Here is a 10,137-nt window from a genome sequence, read left to right on the forward strand (position 1 = left end):
CACCCTGACACATCATTAACCTAAACTCTCAAGATCATTCTCCCCCGGAAGAAAGGAAAGCCAGGCAACAGGCTAATATTTCCATGTCACACGCTGAGTGATTCTCACATAAAAATTAACAGGCACTTGACAAAGTCATAATTACTAACTAATGATGCATTATGCAATTTCCATAATGAGTCGTGTTATTGATATTTCTTTCCCACCCCAGTGCAGGTGAGGCCACCTTTATTTACAGGGAGAGAAATGGCCAGTCCACGTGCAGGCTGTTAAAAGGGAACTTTGGGAAGAGACATTCCTCTAACACTCACGCAGACCCAGCGCACACCCTCCCGCAGGCCGGTCGCCTCTGGACCTGATTTCTCTCTTCAGAGCAGCAGGAACAAAGCAATCAATGTGCACAATTGTCAATGTGAGGACATCGAGGGGTGGCGCTTGGGCAAAGTTCTCAAGTGTCCCAGCCATTTGAGGCATGTCGTGAAAGCAGATGCGAAAGTCAAAGACTTTTAAGAACTTTGCAAACAGCCTTCTTCACTCACTCCCCGTGCCCAAACCGCCCCTCCTGGAGGTTGTGTCTGTCTATTAATTCATTCTGCAGACCAGAGGACCGAGGCTTAGAGAGGTGAAGCAGTGAGCATGCAAAGCCGGGACGCAAGTGCACGGCTTCCGATTCGAAGCCTGGGAGGCTGTGCTGTCTCCTGGGCTCAGCAGGTTCAAACACGGGCTCCTACACAGGGTGTGGTGAGGACCAGGTAAATTCCTACTATTGTGTTATAAATTATATTACCAAGTGTTACATTATATTGCATTACGTTACATCGCGTTACATTATATTGCATCGTGCATCCCTCGGTAAGGTGGCGCTACTTTGCAGTTTACCCACAGAGGTCCCTGTTTCAACAGCTGCCCCACTGTAATTGCTAGTGCTGTTGTTTCCCTTCCCAGAAGGATCCCAGAGTGGATCATAAATTATATAGACTCCTAACTGTAAAGCCCCTTTGAACCCCCAGAGTCTGTAATTCTCTCCCTTATGCTGTCACCTCTCTCCACCCTCGTCAGCTGCAGGACTTGCTTGAATATCACTTCCACCAGGAGCCCTGCCCTGTGTCCCCCGAGCAGGCATGGTCCCTGAGGGAGAATGCCTGTTGGTTCCATCTGCCCAGCAGCGTGTCTCCTGAGCACCCGCCTGAGCTCCCCTCAGGGAACCTCTGTGGGTTCTCAGGGGTGGGCAGGGTCGGCATGTGACTCAGCCTGGCCAATCGGAGCATCCTGTCCACCCAGCCCACGGAAGTCAGTGTGGGAATGGAGGGTCCGCCTTGAGAGCCTGCAGAGAACAAAGCTCACACGGAGCGAGCTGAGCTGAGAGATGAAGCAGAGACCTTGTGCTAAAACCACTAGGATTTAGCTGTGCCCGAAGCCAACCTACCCCCAACTTGTCACTTAACTGAGCCAGTAAGTGTCCCTGTTCATTAATCTGGTGGAGTGGGGTTTCTATCGCTTGTAGAGGAAAGACATCAGAGTGCCTTGCACTTTACCAGTGACAACTCTTATCACACTTGCCTGGAGGTCCAGACGTGGCCTCTGACTCTCCCACCAAAACAAAGCCAAGGACAGCGAGACACCTGCCTGAAACCTCCCAACCCAGTGAGGAGCGTGGCCCCCTTCCTCCCATCATTGCTGTGTCCACAAAGGTGACCTCCTTAGAGAGGCCTCCCCTGACCGCCCCCTCTAAAATCGCTCCTCCCATGATGCTCTGCCCCTGAGGCCATATGGCTTTTCTTCTGAGCATCTACCCTGCCATTTTATAATCTTTATAATCAAACACTTCTGTTCGCTCATGGCCAGTCTCCTCATGAAAACGTAAAGTAATGGACCTCGCCTGGAGCAGGCACCTTGTTTCTTGGGTTCTCCACTGTAGGCACACTGCCTGGTCCCGCACGGCATCCAGTAACCATAATGAGCAAGTGAGTGAGTGACTGAGTGAGTGAATAGCCAGTGTTGGCTAGAGACCAGATGAGATCGTGGGTGCACCGAGCTTAATCGAGCACCTCGGTAAGGGTAGGGTGGCTCGATAATTGTGGGCTCCTCCTTCTAGCACCACTTTTTCTCTAATTATTCTTCCCGAGTGTTAACCACACCCGGCTCTACACCGGGCGCTGTAAGTGACGCAGCTCACGCATTCAGAGCTAGAGCTACAAGCTTTACACACATTGTTTTGCTTAAGCTTCACAGTGACCCCAGGAGGTATTACTATTATCATGCCCAGTTTACAGGTAAGAAAACTGATGTAGTTTAACTTTCCTAAGGTCACACAGCTAAGTGGCCGAGCCAGGGCAGGCGTCCTGGAAGTCTGGCCCCGGCATCCATCGCTCAGGCACTAACAAAACAGCCTCTGCCACGTGGAGACAAGGCAGAATCTCTGCTCCCAGCGAACGGGCCAGATACACAGAACAGAGTAAGTTCCCCATACCTGACTAATTGATCAATTAATTACCAATGCATTGCATTGGGAGGAGGGGAGCCACTCTGGGCCACAGAAGCCACACTCACTCAGCCTCCTCTCCGCGGTCAGCATGGATGTACCCTCACTTAAGCCAAGCGGTCATTTAAGTCATAATTTCAGCTTCCCGCACCTCTGGATAAATCAGAAAAAAAGGGCACTTTTACCTAAGATCTTTTCCTTCGAGGACTGCAAGGGGAAGAGGTAGGAGTCCAAGGAGGGAGGCAGAGGGGGACCATGGATTATTTCAGGATTAATTTTGAAATAATTTATAAAGTGACGTGTGGAAAATGGGCCTTTACACGGAGCCCGGTCCTCCACACTGCCATGTCTCCTCTCCCCATCCATGAGAGGTGCTCCCGCTTCCCTCTCTCTCCTCCCACCTCTGAGCCCTGTACGGCGGGCGCATTCCAGAGAGGCCAGGAATTCAATCAAAATTACGTTCCTCTGGCTGTCTCTCTGACGAGTAAAATGGTTCGCTCTCATTGGCTCCTGGAGGCTCGGGGAGCCAGGCGAGGGTTAATAATAATCATAATACTATGTCTTCGTAGACCGCTGCTCAGCAAGGAGCACCTGCAAACATTATCTTGCCGCCGCCTGTGTTGTTAACTGGTAACAGCTTTCAGCCCTAAGTCATAGGCTGGAATGAGGCCCCCGAGGCTAGTGAGAACTGAAAGCCGCATCTAAAACTGGCCGCATCCAAGGATCAGTGCTCTGTGCGAGCAGCAAGTGTTCCCTCATACCTGCCCTCCTGTCCGGAGATCTCAGGGCCTTCGCCTATAAGATGGCGCTCACCAAAGGAAAGGCAAAAGGCTCTTTAAGTGAGGAATATTTTCTGCTGCCCGTGATAGAACATTGGCTAACAAACAAACAAGCAAACAAGGGGCAATTTGGCAGAGTCAATTCGGCATCTCCAGATGTCAGGGCGATGTCCTTACAATTCTCCAGTCCTTTCCCTCATGGTTATGACATGGCTGCTACAGCTCCAGGCATCGGGCCCCGCATTCCAGGCAGGGCGAAAGGCAGAGGAGAGTGAAGACGCGTCTCTCTATCCCATTCACCAGTAAAGCACAAGCTTTCTTAGAAGCCCTGTCCCCAGGCCCAGCTGATGTCCACTTACACCTCATGGGCTAAAATGGGATTCCATGAATACAAACACACCTCGCTATACTCTAGGTTAATCATCTCACCATGCCTGCAAGGTGGCTGCCCCGGCCCACAGCATCACAGCTTCATGCGACAATGTCCAAAGACAGGAAGGAGCAAGTCTCCACCCTCTGCCCCTTTTTAAGAATAAGAAAAATTTTCCCAGCAGCCTCGCCGGCCAGTGCGCCTCACATGCCTGAGCCTCAACTCATCGCTGGCCAGGAAAAGGCGATTACCGCGTTCAGCCTACACAGATCAGCACACACTGCCCGTCCCCCAGCTAGGGAGGGGCCCCTGGGTCACCTGGGCACCCGTTACCCGGAAGAAGCCTGGATGCTATAGGAAGAAAGGAGGCGGAGAGGCAGGGAGTACGGGGGAGACAGTGAGTACGGGGGAGGCAGTGACTGCAGGGGCGTCTGCCGTGGATGCCTACACTTTAAACCCAGTCTCCTCCTTAGTTACGCTTCGCCCGTGGGCAGCTCATTTAATTGCTCCCCAGTGAGTCACTGCCTTATTCTGCTGTGTCCTTCGCAGAGCCCTCGTCAGGAAGGTGTGGCAGACAATGATGCCAATTCACAAAGCAGGGAACGAGAACTAAAGAAGCTAACCCTACCAGGTAGCGACAAAACCGAACTGACTGCCATGCACGAGGGACACCCCAGAAAAGGCTCTTTCCATTGAGACATAGTGTCTCCCCGACGAGGGTTACTTTGTGTACAAAGCTACTTTCCTTGGGAGAACCTGAAATCTCAATCTCTCTCTCCCTCCTTCCTTCCCTCACCCATGTCTATCTATCTTAGCCCTTTGCTACGTCATTACTCTTATTCCGTGTAACCCCTACAAAACCAAACTTCCTGGGGTCCTCCCTAAGCACAATAGTGCATTTGAAGACGTAGTATATTCTAAACTAATAGTCCTTACACTGCCTTTTTTTTTTTCTTTTGAGAAGCATCGCCAATCCTTACCTGGCCCCTCACAAAGCTTCTAAAGGATATTCTACCTGTAACATACAACAAACATCTCACAATCCTCTTTCTCCAATTCTCTCAATGTCTCCTGCGAAACCCCCCCTCCTCAAAAATCTTCTTCTCCCTTTCTCCAAACTTCCCCAAACTCTTCCCCAATCACAGTCCCCTTTAACTCCTTTCTTCCACCTTCTCTCAATTTTCAGATTATTTTATTTTATTTTATTTTATATTTTATTTTTAGACGAGGCAACCCTTGATTGACCTCACAGATTGCAAGGACCTTGCCATCTTACAATCCCTTATTTTTTTTATTCTTCAGCACCTGGTCTTCCTCGGTGATCTCCCACCCAAGTACTAACCAGGCCCGACCCTGCTTGGCTTCCGAGATCAGACAGGATCGATCAGGCTCGTTCAGGGTGGCATGGCCATAGACCAGATGCATTCTTTTTGCTTGGAGCTGTATCTGTCTGCATTTCCTTCTCTTCCCAACATAAATCAATCCAGCCAGCCTGAGCGACCCGAGCAACCATTTCTGACTCATTATCTCGGCCCTGCACGAGGGCCCAGGAATCGACCTAACCGAGACAGAAGAACCCCCTTCAGCAGCCTGGGAGGGAGGGGGATGCACCGTGGCAGGCGGGAATATATTTTCCTGTCCCAGTCACAAGTCAGAAGTTCAAAGAGCGTCTCACACCAGCGCTGCCTCTCGGAGCCCCCGGTGAGGAAGGATACGGTGAACGAGAAAACACGCAGAACCTGGCCCCACAACCGGGGTGCCTTTCCAGGGTCTGGAAAGCATTCCCTTTGCCTGTGAGGCGACTGTCACATTCACCCCCATTTTACAGCTGCAGAAATTAAGAATCAGAAAATAGAGTCGTCTGCCCAAGGACAGAGCCAGAAGGAGACCTGGGACAATTCTGGTGCGTGGCTGTGGCATAAACGAATGCCCCCTGGGACGCACATGTGCCTGGATGGATGGGTGGGTGAGCGCGTGAATGAAAGACTCCAAAACCCATCCAAGGTTCACCACATCACGCTGTCCCCAAGACAAACGCTACTTCCGAAATCTTGCTCAAAAACCTCTTCTCTGAATTTCCTTCTCACGTCGCTGCTCCCCTGGCTGAGACGGTGGCACTGGATGGAAGGCGATTGATTCCCCGACAGGAATTCCAGGGTCCATTTCGACAGTGGCATCGGATTTACCCTGTAGCCCCACAGTCAGGTCCCACCTGGGCCCCGATCCCCACAACCAGGGTCATTTAGCAGCCCTAGCTCTGCTGTGGGCTTGGCCCCACTGTCACATAAGACAGTGTGAGGCCTGAGCCTTGGCGGTGTGGATCTAAACACTAGCCACTCAGACAGCACCAGCATCTGCTGGGAGCTTGTGCGAAAAGCAGAATCTAAGGGCCCCACCCCTGACCTAATGAGTCATAATATGCATTTGAATAAGACGTCCAGGCTGCCAGCAGGCACAAGCCTTCTTCTAGGGCACAGCGCATGCTCCTAGCCTGATGACCCTTTCCTGGGCCTCAGTTCCACAACTAGAGTTTTGCCTTGTTTCCAAGAGAGGTTCCTACCTACATTCCACTTATGACAGCTATATTCTAGCATCGCTTCCTGAAAACCAAATGCTTTGGGGGGCCCTGCCTACCAGCCCGGGCTCTCTGGGCCTGGGGGCCCCAGTCCAAACTCCTGCAGTCTTATTAGAAGAGGGCAGCTTCCTGTAAGTCCACAGATCACGGACAGACTTTGGAATTAGAAAGACCTGGGCTTCAATCCTGAATTGACTATTTCGCTTGAAATAAAATTGCAAACTCTCCATCCCCAACCTGTAAAATGAAGGCAATAGACCTCTACTGCAGGATTTCTATGAGTAGTACATGGATCACAGAAGGAAAAGTCATGGGCCCAACGTAGGTGTTCAATAAATGTTAGTTCTGCTGCCCTGCCCCACCCATAGACAGCTGTGTCACACCTGCAGACAAACCGCCATGGTTTTGACATTGCGAATCAGGGATTAGTCCTCCCCAGTCTAGTAGGGTGCTCTGGGCTACAGGTAATAGAAGATCTAACCAAAAGCAGTTTAGAGGATAAGGAATTTATTATCTCACATAACAAGAAGCCCAAAGAAGTCCAGGGTTGGCAAATATAGTGGCTCAATCCTACCTTCAAGGACCCAGGTGCTTGCTTGCTTTCTGCTCTGTGATCTTCACCATGCCTACTAGGCCCAAGAAGTCTGCAGAACTTCCAGGCATCGCACCTCACATCCAGCAAAAAAGCTGTTCCTACCACGTGTGTGTGTGTGTGTATTTTTTTTTTAAACTTTCCAGAACAACAACAGACTTCTTCTCAGTTCCATGACCCAAGACTGGATTATATGCCTTAACTATTCACTGGTCTGGCCGATAATGACTTCCTCCTTGGGGCTGAGAAAGGGCCTAGCATGTAATGGAGCACATAGCTTCTCTGAGTCCATTAATCAACAGCGTCGCCACACACCTGCTTGTCAGGGCTGGCCTTCCCAACACTACCTGCTACACAAAAGCACCACCCAGGGCCCAGGGCCCAGAGCCACACTCTCGAGATCCCCATTCTACCTAAAGCACGGCCTCTCAAGCTCGCCTGTGCCCTGGAATTGCTTAGAGAATTTTTTTTTTTCATGCTGAGGCCTGGTCCCCATCCCAGAAATTGTGATTTTAATTGGTCTGGGGTGAGGCCTGAGCCTGGGGATCATTTAAATCTCAAGAGAGAAGCTACTATTTGAGAACCACTTGTCTGTGCCAGGAACTCTCAACCTTTAGGGTACATCAGAACAGTCCCCTGATTTCTGATCCGGCAGATGTGGGGTGGGGCAGCATTTCTAACAAATTCCCCCCTGGGATACCGATGATGCTGATCCAGGGGCCACACTTTGAGAACCACGGGTCTCAGATTAGTGCTTTTTAAACTTCAATGTGCTTATGAATCACTTAGAGAATCTTGTGAAAAAGTAGATGCTGGTCTAGTAGCATCAAATGGGGGCCAAAGGTTTGCATTTCCAATAAGATCCCAGCTGAGGTCTAGAATGGAAATCAGCAAACAAGGGCCTGTGGGCCAACCCACACTGTTTTTGTAAAGAAAGTTTTATTAGAAACCAGCCTCGCTGGTTCAGCCTGGGCACCAAGTTTTTATAAACTTCCCCAAGGATCTCCCAGGCCTTGCGTCCATCAGGTCCTGCGGTCTAGCAGGCCTCGGCTTCCAGGCTCCTGCTTTCTCAGCCCCGGCCGGGGCCTGAACTGTGCCCCTCCCCCAAAGAGCAGTTTGAAGGAGTTTCTGCCCATTCAGATAGGGAAAGTGTCACATACTCTTTGGCAATAAACAAAAGAACATTCCCATCCCTTCCCAGCTAAATCTCATCAGGACTGAATTTGCTAAAAAGTCCATCCTGCCCCCATCCCATTGAGATAGTCACCACTGTCTGGACTGAGCCGTAATATGAAACCACACACAGGATGTGCTTCTGAAAAAAAATGGAAATTGTGCCACCTGGAGAGAGGAAAAAAAAAAAAGAATTACTGGCAACAGGAAGAGTGGCTTTTCAGGCCTGCATTTCCAAATCAATGGGCTCCAATTAAAGGCCCCAGGAGCCCCCGGTTAAAATATTTGCATTGTCCTTTAGAAAACCTAAACCCCAGCTTTAGAAGAAAACTGTTTAAAAAAAAAAATCAAATGGGCACTGCTGTCAAGTCAAAAAATAAAAACAGTCCTGCTGTGTTCTCCAAACCCATAAAATACACGCCAAGAGTGGCCCCCAATGTAAACTATGGGCTTTGGGTGATTATAACGTGTCAAGCTCGTCCCAGTGTACCCCTGCCCTGGGGACGTTGATAAGGGGTAGAGGGGACGGGCGGGGGCGGGGGGGGGGGTGCGCTGTACGGGCGCGGCTGGGGGCAGCGGGTACATGGGAGACCTCTGCACCCTCCCTTTGGCTTTGCTGTGAGCCTAAAACTGCTCTAATAAACAAATAAACAGTTCTGCCACTTTCCAACAACACACTCTTGACCTTGGGGACTTCAAGAGACAGTGGGCGGGTATATAGTATTTTATCTCAAAGGCCTTTCCCCCTTATTCTAGAATCTCAGCTACCTTCAAGAGGACCCTTCCATCCTGCCCGACCATTAGAGCCGCCATCTCCCTCAGCCTCGGTGCCCCTGGCCACAGGGGGTCAGCTCTGGAAGGAGCCAGACTCAGTTTGGGCCAGTTATAGGATCGCAGCACCCTGGCCTCAGGAGACTGGCCTAGAGCTGGGCTTCTGACTCAGGCCGGGCCAATCAGAGCCCTTCCCTGGGATACTGGGGCAGAAAAACAATGAATCTCCATCCCTATCTAGTCACAAGGTTGATCTCTGTGAGGGAAGAAGCATCAGCAACCACGTATCTCATCATGGGGACAAAGCCAGCCTGAAAGAACGAAGCCGACAGACAAAGCAAAGATGGGGTGAAGAAAGAGGCCTCGCTTGTGTGGTTTGCACTGCCTTCTTGTGCTCCATCCCTGGCGGGTGAGGACCACGCCCTGGGGAGATGCTGGTCCCAGAACAGAGACCGTTGAAGCAAACGTGAACCTGGAGCCAAGCTCACCCAAGCCCAGAATGGCCTAGAAGAGCCAGAGCCAGAGAAGCAAATGCTTGTTGCTGTATGCCGGTGAGTTTGGGGTTGTTTATTACTCACCATTATTTCAGCAGACGCCTGACTGATACAGGAAGTAACTGCTATAGGAAGCAGTCACTACGCAACAGGCACTGTGCCAGGCGCTTAACACGTATCTTATTATTTAATCTTCACGATAACCCTATGAGGTAGATATTATTATCCCCATTTCACAGGTAAGGCAACTGAAACCCACGGTGGTGATCTTCCCGATTAACACTGGAGATAACGACAGAATCAGATATTGACACCTACTGACTCCTTACATTGTAATGCATGTACATTTTTTCTGCATATGCTTTTTTTTTTTTTTTTTTTTTTTAGAAAAGAAACTGTTTAACAGGGTCTCAGCCCTGACTCTGGGACGTCTGTTATCATCAGATCCATCGTAGTACAATGCGGTGAGCTCCGTGGGGACTGCGCTGTCAGCCAGAGGGAGAGGAAGTTCCTGCTGGCTCCTGCCAGGCTGAGGGAAGAAGCCTGCTATGCAGGTTCGATGTGTAGAAAAGGTCATGCGTAGCCCCTATTGACATTCAGTGTTGTTCTGACAGATGCCAACGATGGCCTGCCGAGGCGCCATCCTTCCCCTCCCCTTTGTTAACAGTACATCGGTTTCATTCAGGTGGCAAGTGACCCGCTCAGGAGGTGAACCATGACTGATTGGTCCAAAAGAGTCATGCAATCCTACTTCCCTTTTCCAGATACGGACCAGGTATGAGAGTATTCAACCCAGTTATGGAAAATAAGATGCTCGAGAAAGTCTACAGGTGCTCCTGGAAAAGTAATTTCTCCTTAACCATTGAGAGAGAGAGAGAGAGAGAGAGATCCTCTCCCTAAC

General features: G+C 50.3%; 1 pseudogene; it reads right to left on the reverse strand.

The window, feature by feature from the left end:
- Positions 1-4,924: 4,924 nt before the first annotated feature.
- On the reverse strand, positions 4,925-5,047 carry LOC118614059 (annotated as a pseudogene).
- Between the last annotated feature and the right edge of the window lie 5,090 nt (positions 5,048-10,137).

The sequence above is a fragment of the Rousettus aegyptiacus genome, unplaced genomic scaffold (assembly GCF_014176215.1).
Source record: "Rousettus aegyptiacus isolate mRouAeg1 unplaced genomic scaffold, mRouAeg1.p scaffold_m13_p_2, whole genome shotgun sequence".
Lineage (NCBI taxonomy): Eukaryota > Metazoa > Chordata > Mammalia > Chiroptera > Pteropodidae > Rousettus > Rousettus aegyptiacus.